The sequence below is a fragment of the Lynx canadensis genome, chromosome A2 (genome assembly GCF_007474595.2).
Source record: "Lynx canadensis isolate LIC74 chromosome A2, mLynCan4.pri.v2, whole genome shotgun sequence".
Taxonomy (NCBI): domain Eukaryota; kingdom Metazoa; phylum Chordata; class Mammalia; order Carnivora; family Felidae; genus Lynx; species Lynx canadensis.
The window spans coordinates 38,054,649-38,071,190 of NC_044304.2; positions in this window are offsets into that span (position 1 = coordinate 38,054,649).

Here is a 16,542-nt window from a genome sequence, read left to right on the forward strand (position 1 = left end):
CTTTCCTGAATTCACTTATTCTAATAATTTTGTGGTGGAGACTTGAGGGTTTTTTTATATATAGTATCAGCTCTTCTGCGATAGTGATCATTTTACTTCTTTTCCAATTTGGATGCCCTTTTATTTCTTTTTCTTGTCTGATTGTGGTTGCTAGGACTTGTGTGTTGAATAACACTGGGGAGAGTGAACATCCCTGTTTTGTTCCTGATCTTCGAGGAGAAGCTTTATGTTTGGGTTTTCACTGTCGAATATGACATTGTGGCTTTATAATATATAATCTTGATTATATTGAGGTATATTCCTTTTGTACCCACTGTGTTGAGACTTTTTTTTTTATCATAAATGGATGTTAGATTTTATCAAATGCTTTTTCTGCATCTGTTGAGATGATCCTGTGATTTTTATCCTCTTTTTTAATGTGGTGTGTCAAATAGATTGTTTGATGAATACTGAACCATACTTGCAGCCCTGAAATAAATCCCACTAGAGATCATGGTGCATGACCCTTTAACTGAATTGTTGAATTCACTGTGCTAATATTTTCTTGAGGGTTTTTTTGTATCAATATTCATCAAGTATATTGGCTGGCGATTTTTTTTTTTTTTGTAGTGTATTTGTCTGGCTTTGGTATAAGGATAATGTTGGCCTCCTAGAATGAGTTTGGAAGTATTCTTTCTTCAAATTTTTTGGAATACTTTGAGGAATGTGGGTATTAACCTTTTTTTAATGCTTATTTATTTTGAGAGGAGGGGGATGGGTAGAGAGAAAGGCAGAGAGAGAATCCCAAGCAGGCTCTACATTGTCATCACAGAGCCCCACAGGAGGCTCAATCTCACGAACTGTGAGATCATGACATAAGCCGGGGTCAGATACTTAATTGACTGAGCACCCAGCCACTCCTAACTCTTCTTTAATATTGGTAGGATTTGCTTCTGAAACTGTGTGGTCTGGACTTTTGTTTTGTTGTGAGTTTTTTGATTATTGACTCAAGTTCATTACAAGTAATAGGTCTGCTCAGATGTCTTATTTCCTCCTGATTCAGCCTTGCAGGATTGTATGTTTCTATAAATGTATGAATTTCTTCTAGGTGCTTTAATTTGTTAGAATGCAATTGTTTGTAGTAATCTCTTATCCTTTGTATTTCTGTAATATTGCTTATAACTTCTCTTTGATTTTTGATCTTACTTGTGTGGACCCTCTGTCTTCTCTCCTGGATGGGTCCAGCTAAAAGTGTATCATTTTTGTTTATCTTTTCAAAGAACCAGCTTTTACCTTAAGCTGATGTTTTCTATTTTCCTATTATGTATTTCAGTTATTTCTATTTTGTATTTCAGGAATTTCTGGTCTGCTCTCAATTATTACCTACTTTCTACTAGCTTTAGGCTTTGTTCTTTTTTTAGTTTCTTGAGGTATAATGTTAGATTGTTGCTTGGAAATTTCTTTTGTTTCTTGAGATAGGACTGTATCACTCTACAGACCTTTTAGAACTTCTTTTGTTGCATCCCATAGATTTGGAGGAAATCCCCATAGATTTACCTCAAAGTATTTTTTAAAACTTCCTCTTAAATTTCTGTGTTGACCACATTGGTTGTTTACTAGTTTGTTGTTTAGCCTCCACATGTTTGTGTTTTCCCAGTGTTTTAGGGTTTTTTTTGTTTTTTAATTTTTTAAATGTTTTTGTTTATTTTTGAAACAGAGACAGAGCATGAGCAGGGGAGGGGCAGAGAGAGAGGGAGATACAGAATCCGAAGCAGGTTCCAGGGTCTGAGCTGTCAGCACAGAGCCTGATGCGGGGCTTGAGCTCACGGACTGTGAGATCATGACCCAAGCTGAAGTCGGACGCTTAACCGACTGAGCCACCCAGGCGCCCCCAGTGTTTTTGTTTTTGCTTTTTTTAATAATTGATTTCATATTATTATATTTGAAAAAGATGCTTGATATGATTTCAGTCTTTTTCAGTTGATTGAGACTTCCTCTGTGGCTTAACATGTGAGTGCTTTCTGGAGAATGTTCTATAGGTAGTGGAAAAACATGTGTATGCCTCTTTGGGATGGAATGTTTGGTATATATCTATTGAGTCTATCTGGTCTAATGTGTCTTTTAAGGCCAGTGCTTCCTTATTGATTTTCTGTCTGGGTAATACATCCATTTGTGTACATGGGGTAATAAAGTCCCCTGCTATTGTGGGGGGAGCATGTGGCAAGCTGAGGGCAAGATACAGGCTGGCACACATTCCCGCCGCCCACCCCCCATGGAATATGTGCGATATTCCTTGGACACTCCTGACTACCCAAGAACAAAGGAAAGGGATTTAAGTGCTTGCCATGGTAATGTGGGAAACTAAGGCAAATGAAAAACTGAATTTCCTTACTGCCTACAGCCCATTGACAAGTCCTTAAAACTGGCAGAGTGACCCCCCTCTAGGAGCTGTTGGCTCTATGATGATACTTTGCTAGGGGCAAAGAGAACTTTGGCAGAATCTCAACTGCCCTAGGATATATGCTGGCAGTCATGCTCCACACTTATGCCTCCCACCCCCACCCCCACCCCAATACATCTGAGGGCTTTCATGACTGGGGTTTCATTAAATGGTGATGAAAGGTGTTTCCCTAGCAACAGCTAGCCCCTCAAGGTCCTAGAAACTTGCTTCCAGAATTCCTTGGAGACTTACTCTATCTCTGACCCCCTCCCAACCTAAGGGTATATAATGAGTTCCCGTCATGACCCCAGCGCAGCTCTTCCTGCTCATGGTTCCTGTCCCCATGCTTTAATAAATCACTTTCTTGCACCAAACACATCTTCAAGAATTCTTTCTTGCCATTGGCTCTGGACCCCACAAACTCCCATCACCTCAAAACTTCGTGACTATTCTATTGTTGTCAGTTCCTTTCTCTAGGTTTCTTAATATTTGTTTTGTAGAACTTAGTGCCTCTATGTTGGGTGCATATACATTTATAAATGTTAGGTCTTCGTGTTGGATTGATCCTTTTACCATTTTGTAAGGACTTTCTTGGTCTCTTTTTACAGTAATGTTTTTTAAAGTCTGTTTTGTATTGCTACCCTACCTTCCTTTTCATTTGTTTTCATGGAATATCTTTTTCTATCTCCTCACTTTCAGTTTGTGTGTACCTTTAGATCTGAAGTGAGTCTTTTGCAGTCAGCATAGAGTTGGGTCTTGATATTTTTGTCGTTTGAAATTTTTATTTAAATTCTAATTCATTAACATATAGTATAATAGTGACTTTAGGAGTAGATGATAGTGATTCATCACTTACATTTAACACCCAGTGCTCATTCCAGTGAGTGAGTGCCCTCCTTAATACCTAGACAGGTCTTGATTTTTAATCCATTCAGCCACCCTTTGTCTTTAGATTAAAGCATTTGGTCCATTTACACTTAAAGTAATCACTGATAGATAGGTACCAATTGCCATTTGGTTGTTTCTGTATTTCTTTTCTGTTGTTTCTTATTCTGTTCATTTGTGATTTTGTAATTTTCGTAGTGTTAGGTTTGGATTTCTGTTTATTCTTTGCTTATCTCTTAGAGATATTTGGTGTGTGATTACCATGAGGTTCATTTATAATATCCAGTGGATGTAGCAATCTATTTTAAGTTGATGATCATTTAAGTCCACTTTCAATATTTTTTTAAGTTTATCTATTTATTTTGAGGGCACAGGGGACAGAGAGACAGAGAGAGAGAATCCCAAGCAGGTTCCTTGCTGTCAGACCAGAGCCCTACACAGAGCTCAAGCTCACAAACTGTGAGATCATGACCTGAGCGGAAATCATGAGTCAGTCGCTTAACCGACTGAGCCACCCAGGTGCCCCAAGTTAAATGCATTTTAAAAGCACTACATTTCCACCCCCCCTCAACTTCTTATGATTTTGACGTATCTTACATATGACTACTTTGCCTCCTCCTTGACTAATTATTGTAGGGCTAGCAATGTTACCACTTCTGTCTTCTAACCTCCATACTGAGTATGCAAGTGATGGAGTCCCTATTTTTAGTATATGTTTACCTTTACCAGCGAGATTTTTTCCCATAATTTTTCATTTGTAATTATGGCTTTCTCTTTTTTATTTAAAGAAGTCCCTTTAACATTTCTGGCGAAGCCAGTTTGGTATTGGTGAACTCCTGTAGCTTTTGCTTATTTGGGAAATTTCTTCTCTCTTCTTGAATTCTGAGTAGTAACCTGGCCAGAGTATTCCTGGTTGTAAGTTCTTTTTTCCTTTCAGCGCTTTGAATATATTGTGTCCCTCACTTCTGTCCTGTAAAGTTTCTGCTTAAAAATGAGCTGATAGTCTTATGGGAGTTCCCATGTATATAATGGGGTGTTTTTCTTTTGCTGTTTTTTTCATTCTGCTTTATCTTTCACTGTAGGCACTTTGATTATAATGGGTCTTGGTGTGGGTCTCTTTGGGTCCATCTCACGTGGGATGTTGTGCTTCCTGGAGTGGGATGTCTGCTTCCTTTGTCACATTAGGGAAATTTTCAGTCCTATTTCTTCAAATAGGTCTTTTTCTGTCTTTTCTCCTTCTGGGATTCCTTAATGCAAATGTTAGTAGGCTTGATGTTATCCCACAGGTCCCTTAAACTAGCCTCAGTTTTTTTTTTTAATTCCTTTTTTTTTGTTACGGTTCTGATGGGGTGATTTCCAGTTTTCTTAATTTTTTTTTAACATTTATTCATTTTTGAAAGAGAAAGAGCACAAACAGGGGAGGGCCAGAGAGAGAGGGAGACACAGAATCCGAAGCAGGCTCCAGGCTCCGAGCTGTCAGCACAGAGCCAGACGCGGGACTCGAACTCATGGACCGCGAGATCACGACCCGAGCTGAAGTCGGCTGCTTAACTGACTGAGCCACCCAGGCGCCCCAGATTTCCAGTATTCCTTCACATTACTGATCCATTCTTCTGTTGTTGATTCCCTGTAATGTCTTTTTCATATCGGCTGCTACATTCTTCATCTCTGTTTGGTTACTTTTTGTGTTTTCTTTTTGTTCTCACTGTGTTCATCCATTCTGCTTTTGAGTTTGGTGAGCATTTTTATGGCCTTTACTTGGAAATCTTTACCTGTAGATTGCTTATCCCTGTTTGATTTAGTTCTTTTTCTGAAGTGTCTTTTTTTTTGTGCGTGGAACATACTCCTCTGTCTTCTCATTTTGCCTCTGTGTTAGTTTCTATATAGTAGGTAGGTCAGTTAGGTCTTCTGGTCTTGAAGGAGTGGCTTTATGGAGAGGGTGTCTGGTGTGGCACAGTAGTGCACATTCCCCAGTCACCTGCACCAGATGCCCCAGAAGTGACTCTTCTGTGGGTTACGTGCACCCTCCTGTTGTGTCTGGGTCATTATTGGTGTGGACTTGCTGGTGTGCCGGTCTGCCCCAGTGCAGCTGTCTGTGTGGGTCTGGCTGTGTCTGCTACCCGGGGCTGCTTAAGTGTGGCTAGCTCCCAACTGTTTGGCTGAGAGGTTCAGCTGTGACTTGAAGGCACACAGTATGTGGGGTTTGCTATGAGGTTTGGCTGAACCCCTGTAGGCATTCTAGGGTGCGATGCTACCCCCACCCCCCACACCCAGGGTAGGAGTGCTTATGGGGCACCATAAGCATCTGAGTCCAACATCTGGGTGTGGTGAGGCAGAGAACCTTGCTAATTTTCTGTGTACTTGTTCTGTCAATCTCACACTATAATTTTGGGTTTTTCTATTTCACTTGTGGCTCTATGTGCTTTTGTTCTATGTATTTTTAAGTTTTCTTATTCAGTGCATGAATATGGAGGATTTTTATGCCTTTTTAATGAATATCACTATGATTCTCTATTCCTACTAATATTTTTTGCTATGATATCTACTTAACATAGCCCCTCTAGCTTTCTTTTATATATGGAATATCTTTTATTTACTTAGCTTCCTTTTATTTTCTAAATGTTTGTTTATTTTGAGGGGGGTGGGCAGAGAGACAGGAAGAGAGAATCCCAAGCAGGTTCCACACCATCAGTGCAGAGCCCAACATGGCGCTTGTTCCCACAAACCCGAGAGCATGACCTGAGCTGAAATCAAGAGCCAGAAGCTCAACCCACTGAGTCACGCAGATGCCTCTAGCTTCTTTCTAAATATAGTACATCTTTTCTCCCCTATTTTAACCTAGTTGGTTTTTTGTATTTAAATTGTGTTTCTTGTAGACAGTATTTGGTGGTCACTGCTTTTGTTTTCTGAATTGACAATCTCTCCCTTTTAATTGCAGTATTTAGGCCATTTACATTTAAAGTCATTATTGATATGGTTAGATTTAAGTGTATTATCTCACTATATGAGTTGTATCTTGGCCATCTGTTCTTTATTTTCTTTTTTTCCCCTTATTTTGGAATATTAAAATAATTTTTTTAATGTTTATTTATTTTTGAGAGACAGAGACAGCACATGGGCAGGGGAGGGACAGAGAGAGGGAGACACAGAATCTGAAGTAGGCTCCAGGTTCTGAGCTGTCAGCACAGACCCTGATGGGGGGGGGGGGGCTCAAACTTGTGAATTCAAAATCTTGACTTGAGCTGAAGTTGGACGCTTAACCGACTGAGCCACCCAGATGCCCCTGTAATATTTTTTTATGATTCCCTCTTATTTCCTTCATTGGCTTCTTAGCTGAAACTCTCTCATTTTTTATTTGAGTCATTACTTTGGAATTAGCACAAGTACAACTCATCGGTCCATTTTAGGGTTTCATTACACCCCTTCATATTATTATAACTCTATAATAGTAGCTTCGATTTCTTGTCCGCCAACCTTTGTACTATTGTTTTTACACATTTACTTTTACATACGTTATAAACCGCGTAATACATTGTTACGGTTTTTGTTCAGTCCAGCAATTCTGTTTCAAAGAAATTCAAATCTAAAAATCTCACGTGTTAACTGATTTTTACATTTTTGGGACCTTTCATTTCTTGGTGTAGATCCATGTTTCCACCTGTTGACATTTTCTCTTATTGGAAGGACTTCCTTTATGTTTCTTTTAGTGCAGGTTTGCTGGTGATGGATTCTTTCAGCTCTTTGTCTGGAAAAGTATCTCATATTCATTTTTCAAAGATTTTTTTTTTTTTTGCTGGATTTAGAATGCTGCATTGACCGTTTGTTTCAGTATATTATAGATGTTGCTCCACTGTCCTCTTACCTGTGTTGTTTTTGATAACAAACCTGTAGTCATTCATTGTTCTTCTACGAAGTGCATTGGTTTTGCTCTGGCTGATTTTAAGAGTTTCTTTATCCCTCTTTTTGAGTAATTTGATCATAATCTTTCTTTGTTTAGTTTTCTGCAGGATTCTAATACTTGGGGCTCAAAGAAATTCTTGGACTCTGGGTTTATAGCTTTCAGCCTATACGGAAAAAAATTCAGATCATTTATTCAAATTTTTATGCCCTACTCCCCACTCCGGGGATTCCACTTACAGGTGTATCATGTTATTTATGTTGTCCCCCAGATCACTGATGCTCTTTTCTAATCTACTCATTCTCTCCTCCCTTAATTTCTCCCTCTCTCCTTCCCTTTCTTACATTCGTTCCTTTTCTTTCTTCTCTTTTGATTTGTTTATTCTCTCTTCTATTTTTGACTTCGCATGGTGTTTATTGCTGTCGCTTGAAGTTTACTAGTCTTCTACAGTGTCTAAATTGCCATTAATCCCACGCCCTGGTTTTTTTTTCAATCAGACATTGTCATTTTCATTTGTAGAGGTGCAATTTGGGCCTTTTGAAATACCTTCTGTGTCTCAGTTCAAGTTCTTAAAGATGTATAATACATTTATAATATCTGCTTTAATATTGTCTGTGAAGTCACATACATTTGGTAGTTCCAGGACAGTTTGAATTTATTGGTTTTGTTTTTTCCTCCCCATATGGGTCCTATATTTCTGCCTCCTTTTGTGCCTTGCATTTTATTTATTGCATATCAGGTATCGTGAATTTTACCTAGTTGGGTGCCGGAGATATTTTTTACTCCTACCAACATTCTTGAGATTTATTCTGGGATGCAGTTAAGTTAACTGGAAATAGTTATATCCCTTAGTGTCTGGCTTTTAAGATTTGTTAGGCAGTGCCTGAGCAATATTTACTCTAGGGCTAATTAATCCATATAAGTTTGGGGAATGTTCCATGTATGACAAAAATAATGCATGTTTTGTTTAGCATACAGTTCTCATCATAAACACTTAATTACCCTGAACCTAGAAATCAATTTATTTAGATGTTCCATATTTGTGCTGACTTTTAATGCTTGACTCATGCATTATGAAAAGAGTATGTCACATTTGTTATTTACAGTGTTTTGTCTATTTCTTCCTGTAACTCTAGTTGTTGCCCAATATGTTTTTGGGGCATGTTATTAGGTGCATGTTGTGCTATTATCATTATTTTTTCTTTTCTTTTCTCTCTCCTTCCTTCCTTCCTTCTCCTTCCTCTTTCTTTCTTTCTTCTTTCTTTCTTTCTTTCTTTCTTTCTTTCTTTCTTTCTTTCTTTCTTTCTTTCTTTCTTTCTTTCTTTCTTTCTTTCTTTCTTTCTTTCTTTCTTCTTCATTCTTATTCCTTGGTCAGGCTTATAACTTCTTTGTGCATTTGATTTTTCCCCCCTTCAAATCCTCTTTTTTTTCTTTCATTCTATTGAAATGGATATCTCTTCTTTTGTTTGGGTTCATTTTTTTGTTTGTTTTTAATTCATTGCTTTATTTTCAAACTCTGTCCTTTTGTTTAAATGTGTTTTTTGTAGGAAAAAAACACATTACTAGTGCTTAGCTTGTGTTTTTCACTTCAACATCAGTCTCTGTTTTTTTGATTTTTGACTTTAACATGCTTATATTTACTGTAAAACTATCCTATTAAAACTTAATTTGCTTTCATGTTTCTTCTTTCCTAAATACTGCTCTACTTCTCTCTCCAACCCCCACCCCACTGCTTTGAATATTTGTATACAATTTTCTTTATCCAAGGGGCTACCCCTAATTTATTAATAATCATTTATATTACTATGCTTCCCTATGAATTTCTTATAATTAATAAAAATAATGCATTCTCTCTGAATAAGACAACCACTCTAGTTTCCTCTCCCTTTCTCTTGTAATTTTCTCAGATGTGAGTCCATACCTCAACACCTGCATGTTGGTATCATCTAGAATCTAGTTTTGGATTATCAAGAACGTATATTGGCTTTATCCTTTTGTACACAAAAGAAGCTTTGCAATGTTATTTACTTACTTTCACTTTTCTTTTTCTGTAGTACTTCCTTTAGACGTGTTTTCTAAAGGATCTGTGCTGAAAATCTAATTTTGACCTCCTATTTTAAATGACTCCTATCTGTCTTGAATAGAAATTGTATTCCTGAGGCATCTTATTTCTGTCTCCGAGTTCCTGCATGCCTGCAGGTATCTACTAAGTCTTTTAGTAAAGTGGACCCTGGGGAGAAGCTGAAGTCCAAGCCTTGAGGGAGGGGAAAAGGGTATCTGACCCTCTAGCATTATCATATCTTGCTTTTGTCGCTACAAGTTTTTCCACCTCTCTACCAGCCGAATCTGTCTCTCACAGAATTTTCTTGTGCTTCCACCTTGGACACTGGTGTTTTCCAAGACTAGACTCCCTTAGTTTGAATTTTGTATACTTCAGGATACAGAGGGAATGAGGAGCAGGAGGGAAGACTCAGGGGAGGCTATCTCTGCCTCTACCTGTGTTACCCATTCTCCATACTACGTGGATTCCAGCACTATTACTCTACTATATAAATCTCTTGGTTTTTGGTTTCTATCCAATCCTGAGGCCTTCTGGAAAGGAGGTCATGGAAACACTTTCACTGTTTCTCCTACCACTCCAAGTACCAGGACCCTCCAGAGTCTTCTCAGGCTATCTGCCTGGCACCCTCATTTTCTTAATGTAATCTCCTAGTCATTCATTCCATTTGGATATGGGATCCTTCATCTCTGGGTTTACCCTGGGAAACCTAGCTTAGGTCTTTTCCATATGGGAATCCTTTTATTCTTAGTTATTCTGTCTCAGCAGGGACACTGTATTGACACTTCTAGACCTAATCATCGAAACTGTAGTTATTGTTGCTCCAAACGTTCCTTTCTTCCTGCTGGTCAAACTCAATTCTTTTTCATTAGAGACACTACTTTTATATCCTGCTTCTCTACTCAGAGGTTCATAGAATAGAAGTTGTTGGGGATTTTGAGAAGCCATTCACAAAATCTTCATTTTTCCTGTCAAAGCCTAAACCAAGAGTCTCCAAGTCCAAGCTCCTGGTGCACAAACTGGTGATTTGGGGAATTCCAGATGAAATACTTAGGTCGCAAACTGTGGCTTTTGTGTATTAACCTAAAAAATTAAAATGTGTATTAACCTAAAAAGTTGTCAGCTTTTGAAATTATACCAAAGGGAATCGCCAGTTTTTTTCTACCCACCCATTGCCCTCACTCCCTTTCTTTCCAATGCTGATTGCATTGATGATTTATCAGTGGGAGCTGAGGTTTCTCCCTCAACAGAGTCACCCTACGAGTAGGTTAAGTCCGCAGCGAGGTCTGACTCATTTTCCCTGAGTCAGTTCAGCATATGCCTTTCCTGAGGTGAAGCCACCAAAGTCTGTGGGGTTGCCTAGGAGGACAACCACCAAAATCAAATTTCTTCTAGACACAATCCATAGTGCATAAAAATTAATCAAGTCCTACCATGACTTGCTTTATTCATAATACTTAATGGTCATGTAATAGGAGTTTTTATTCAGCAGTTAAAGTTCATAAGTGCGGGTTTTACATGGAGATAGGTATTATGCTGATGGTTTAATTACACACCTTTTTGCACACCAAAGGAAATGGGTTATGCAGGTTTTGTAATTAAGGAAGGACTTTGGAGAGAGAATGAACCTAGGGTGAACTGATCTTTTTGAAAATGTTTATTTTTAAATTACTAACTCTTAGAAAATATCTAACCCAGGAAATGATACTTGAGGTTAGAAGTTGTTTGTATATAAACAACGTGCTTGCTTGTGTTCTCTCTTTCTCTGTCTCTCCCTCTTTACACACGCGTGTGCGCACACTCCCACTCAATACAATTTTCTAGTTCTCATGATAGAAATTAAAATTTTACTTCCAGAACTTACTTTAGCACTAAGTAGGAACTAAATCCCCTTTCCTTCAAGGCTAGCATAAGAGACTTTTTACCCAAAGACATCAATTTTAAGTCCATTAGGTAAGTCATCTAATGTTGGCCCCAAAATGATTCAGCTGGATCCCCAAACACTGGATTTCACTGAGTCCAAACTATCCACTTTCTCCAAATTAGATTCTGTTTTCATGGAACAAGATTTTCTACCTTCTCTGTGTTACTGAAACCAAAATATCGTTGACCCTTTCCTTCCCCTAACACATAATACGGCACATATCTAGGTCCAACCTCTTCTCTAACTCCAGGCTCCTTTGGTTAGCTGCCTACTCAACATCACAAACAGATATGCAGGAAGGTTCTTAGTTTAAAAGTCTAGAAAATTCTTCTGATACTACCATAAGTGTGTTTGTCTTGTAATCGTCCTGGTTTGGTAGATGAAATTCTGTTCTTTCAATTTGTCTTTCAGTTTCATACCAAAAAAATTCTTTCAGTTGATCACACCAAAAAAACTTCAGGTCTCCACGGATTTTTATTCCTCATGGTGAACACCATACTCAGCAGCAAATTCCACTGGCTCTATTTTCAAATTTTAACTCCTTCTCACCATTTCTGCGGCTGTCCCTGTGTCTCAGCCACCAGTCTTTCTTGTAATGGAGCCCTCTGCTTCTATATTTGCTTCCCCGCATTTTGCCGTGCAGCAGTCAAAAGAATCCTTTTAAACCCAAGTCATTGGATGCCATGTTTATGCTCATAACCTCCACTGGCTTCCATCTCACGGAGAAGAAAAGCGAATGTCCTCATAATGAGGCCATTGGTACATATAATCATCTGCTGCCCATTACTTTTCTATCCTTGTTTCTTATGACCCTCTTTCTGACTCTCTATGTTCCAGCCTCAGAGCCTTTGCCTTTTCTCTTCCTTCTAGCTAGATTGATTTTCTCCTGAATAACTCCTTGGCTTGCTTCTTAGAGATATTTATTCAAATCTTACCTTTGATTGGGGCCTTTACTATGGCCACTATCCCACCAGCCGTCTCCCTGGTCCTTTCTTTCCCATTGAGCTTCTTGCTTTTTCTGGCAATCACTTATCGCTGTAAAACCTATGATTGTCTGTTTCCTCTTTCTGGAAAGGAAACTTGAGGTGGCAGGGGTTATTTTCTGCTTTTTTTTCTTTTCCCCCTGATAGAGCATGAGCAGGGGAGGGGCAGAGAGAGACAGAAATACAGAATCTGAAGCAGGCTCCAGTCTCTGAGCTGTCAGCACAGAGCCCAACGCGGGGCTCAAACTCATGAACCGTGAGGTCATGACCTGAGATGAAGTCGGACCTTTAATCGAGTGAGCCACCCAGGTGCCCCTTCTGCTTTGTTTTACTGTTGAATTCCCAGAGCCTATAGGCACTCAGTAAAACTGCTTGTTAGATAAATGGTCTGTCTCGAAGGTGTGACTAGATTATAAGCAACTTCAGGGCTGGGAAGTATGTCTTTGATTGCTGTGAGCTCAACACAACACTCAGCACTAGTAGGGGTAGTGGACAGTTGTTGTTTTGGCTTTCCAGCCCAACTGTTCTTCGTTTTGTTTTGTTTTGTTTTAAGATAAAATAGTTGTACCCTATTCCCTATGATTCTGGTGGGTCTGGCGAACATGTATCTCACACACTTGGCCTGTTAGAGGATGTCCCTCCTGCCGTTGGTCATCCTGATTGGCTGGGAGATGAGGGGATGATCCAAGTTGGGTCGTTCAGTGTCTTGCCCTAGATTTCTCCAGTGGTGAGAGCCGGGGACATTCGTTCAGGGTTCACAGATAGAGCACCGCCTGTGGTCAGCTTCCGTACCGCACAGAGGAAAACAAGCCTCATAATCAAAATATTGAGCAGCTGGTATGCCACGGACAGACAGCAGGTAGTCCGAATTGGACGCTGAGCAGAAACAGTGACTCTACCATACAGCTGTGTGCCAGCCGTGTTGCAGCTGCAGCAACCTTCCTCTGCTACGAAGGCGTGAGGTTTCTACGCAGGGAGATGCAGGGTTTGGAGTGGGAGGGAGGAGAGTCCGCCCTTTGAGTCCAATTCTTGATGTGTCTCATCTTGGTCTCTTCTTGAGTATCTTTCCTCCTCTTAAGCGACAGGCCTATTCGAGCCTAGGAACACATGTTTGGAAACATCCCCAGTTGGGGAAAGCTGTGTTCAATGTTAGTGACCCCTCTCTCTCTGTTAAGCTGTGATTTCTGCTTTTGAGACTTGCAGGCAGTCAAGCCTGAAGGCAAATTTCCTTTGATCAAAAAAATGAGACAAATGCTATAAAACTTACCCAAGTCATTTTCCAATGACCTGGAGAAACCATCCCTTTTTGGCATCTTCGATTACACTGGGCTTGGTGGAAGCACAAAAACTCTAATTTTGCATCTCTTGTAGCCCCAGGGAGATGTCATTTTTCTCTCTAATACCAGAGTGGCTTGGAGTCCTAATTTTACCTGCGAGATGACAGAAGAGTTTAGAACATGTCTTTGACATGTCACTTGACTCTCATGAAGCCACGGCAACAATCTGTCCAGCCCCTGCTTCTGTCTCGAGCACCATCTCGCCTATACGTTGCCCCACACTTGGCAGCTTCAGACGTACAGATCTTACAGATTCTTGAACTTGGAACGCTCTTTTCTACCCTAGGGACTTCACACATGCTGTTCTCTCTCTGAAGTCCCCCCTCCCCCACCCTGTAGTACACTCAGTAGGGCTATTTGAGTACCAAAGACAGAAAGCCACCTCATGCTGGCATATACAAGAAAATTTACTGGCTCAAATGATGGCAAATCCAGGAGTTTATCTCTACCTTCGGGCATGGCTAGATCTGGGAGCTCAAATGAGGTATCAGTATATCTCTAATTCTTATTCCCAGTTTTGGATTTTAGGTCCCTTCTTGGATTCCCATCTTGGTCTCCGTTTCAGCTGTCAGTATTATTCTGAGCTTCCACCTCTTTCTCTTTTGTTTCTGTTTTTTTTTCTTTCTTTCTATTCTTTAGATGGACCTTTTTCACAGCAAAAGTAGCCACTTGTAGCTCTAGGCTGATGTCCTAGCCAGTCAATAAGACCTTCCGGAAAAGTATTTCTCTCAGTGGTTTTAATGGAAGTCTGGGAATGCGCACTGAGCGCGGAAGTTGAAGATGCTGGTGTTGCTGAAGTATCATTGACGGGGTGGGAAGGGGCGTCCCCTCCAAAGAAAAATGAGGGCGCTATACTTGAAGAACGGAAACGAATGCTGGTGAATTCAGTCTTGAAAAGTCCACCTAGCTGATTCATAGTCACCTTTTAGGTCTTAACTCAGCCTCTTGTCTTTGCAGACCTGTTCCCTGAGCCCTTCTCTCCAAAGCACATCTCTCTCTGTGTTACACATTCTTGTAACATGTGGAATTTTCTGTTTCTGTTTGAAGTTACTTGACACAATCCTGGCCCCCAGCTGGAGTGTCAAAGACAGGAGGATGGGCCCCGGGCTCGGTTTTTTCTCAACAGTATCCCATTTACTAAGAATCCATTCAGTGGCTTATTTGTTATGTAATACACTATCTTGCTTAGTCATGGTAACTGTCCTGTAATGTGAAAATTTTCACTAAAGCTCAGAGAGGTTTAAGTAACTCGCCCAATGTCGTGCAGGCATCAGGAAGGCAGGGATGCTGAAACCCCATGTATCAGACTCTACTTCCAGGCCTATGTGCTCCAGCTTCCGGCCTCATTCCCCACCAGGCGCATTCAGATTGGTCCTACAAGCAACAAGACACAGCGAACCTTGTCCTCAAGGAGCTCACTGTTGCTCTAGCATCTTCTCCAGACACACTGGTGTGGGATTCTAGATATAGAGGTGATTATCTTTCAGAAAGATTTTTAATGTACCTCATAAGAAAGACCCAAGGAGGGAGTAGGGCTGTTGACAGGAGCAGGCCATCAGCAGAAATAGTCCTCTTTGAGGTGAGGCAAGTCAGAAAGACCCCATGATGCACAGGAGATTGAGTCTTTGTTCTCCCCTCAGGCATTGTTCTCCTGCCATTGTGTCTAATAGTGGGCACCACCCGTATGGGATTCACATGTAAATGGTTTCCTCTGTGTTATCTGACAACTTTGTAATATCCTCAAAATGAACATCAGTGAGTCTCTTTTGAAGCCTAGAGCTTTAAAATCATGGGATCATATTTGCTACCTTTCTGTGAGACCCTTCCTTTTGCTGAGAGGCTCTTTGGAGGTAGGGAGCATGGCCAGCACTCACATAGGGGCTGCAGAGGAAACCATGGACCCAAATGCTGACCCTGCAGAGCCTTCCCCATGGGACCCAGAGTGGGTTACTGAGGAAACCTCAGTGTCCTCGTGTGCAACCTGTCAGTGACCCTTGCCACCTTGCAGGTTTGGTGTGACAGTCTTTGAAGTGACCCTTGGTTTGGTGGGCCTTGAAATTCACAGGCGGCTTTACATGGCAGGTTGTGGAATGTGACTGCAGGGGCTCGTGCCACCTGTAGCCTTCCCAGTAGTGTGACATTGTTTCCTCCACTCAGCAGATGGGAGCATCTATCCGTGGTCCTCATGCTGGAGGGTGGAGGACAGCAACGAACCGTACAGGGAGTGCTTCTGCCCTTGCAGTTGGAGGGAGATGTGCCATAAGAAAAGACACAAATGAATATATCATGTTGAGAGGTGCTAAGCACGATGGGAACAATCAAGTGGGCAAGGGGATATGGAATGTAGAGGCTAGAGTGGGCACTTAGGGTGCCATTTACAGTGCGTGGTCAGGAAAGCCCTCTCTGCTGTGGCCTTTGAAGGAGGGAGGATGTGAGCCAGGAAAAGAAGGTCCACCATGATGGGAATAGAAACACTGAGCCTGGAGACAGAGTGGGGTTGGTGCCCAGGAAATGCACGGTGTGGCCAATGTGGCTGGGAAAGGGGGGGGGGGGAGGGTGAGGAGAAGCCTTTTGCTCACCTGAGTGTGAAACTGATTTTGCACCACGTCCCCAGGTCTTGTCAAGCTGGACTGTGTACAGCACTCAGATCCGTTAATAAGCATTAGAATTACGATGTTGCCATATGCTTGATACAGGGGAACTGCAGGGATGCCTTTATTTCGTGTCCTTCTATACCTTTCTTACTAACTCTGCCGGGAAGTCCCATGCCGCTGACATCCCAGCTTTATTGCCTCTGCTTAGAACTTTCTCCTCCTCCTTCCGCGCTGGCATGCTCTCCTTCATCCTTTGGGTTCCCGTTAAACGTGCTCTGGGATGCTTCCCTGATCCCCCCCCCCCCCCCCCCCCCCCCGCCAGCACGATTCCGTGGTGTTCCTAAATACTCCTGCCCTTCCCTTCTCCTTAGCACTTACTGCATTGCAGGGCACCCTGAACGTTCAAGAGCTCTCTTCCCAGTGAACCGTTGGGTACTGTGAGG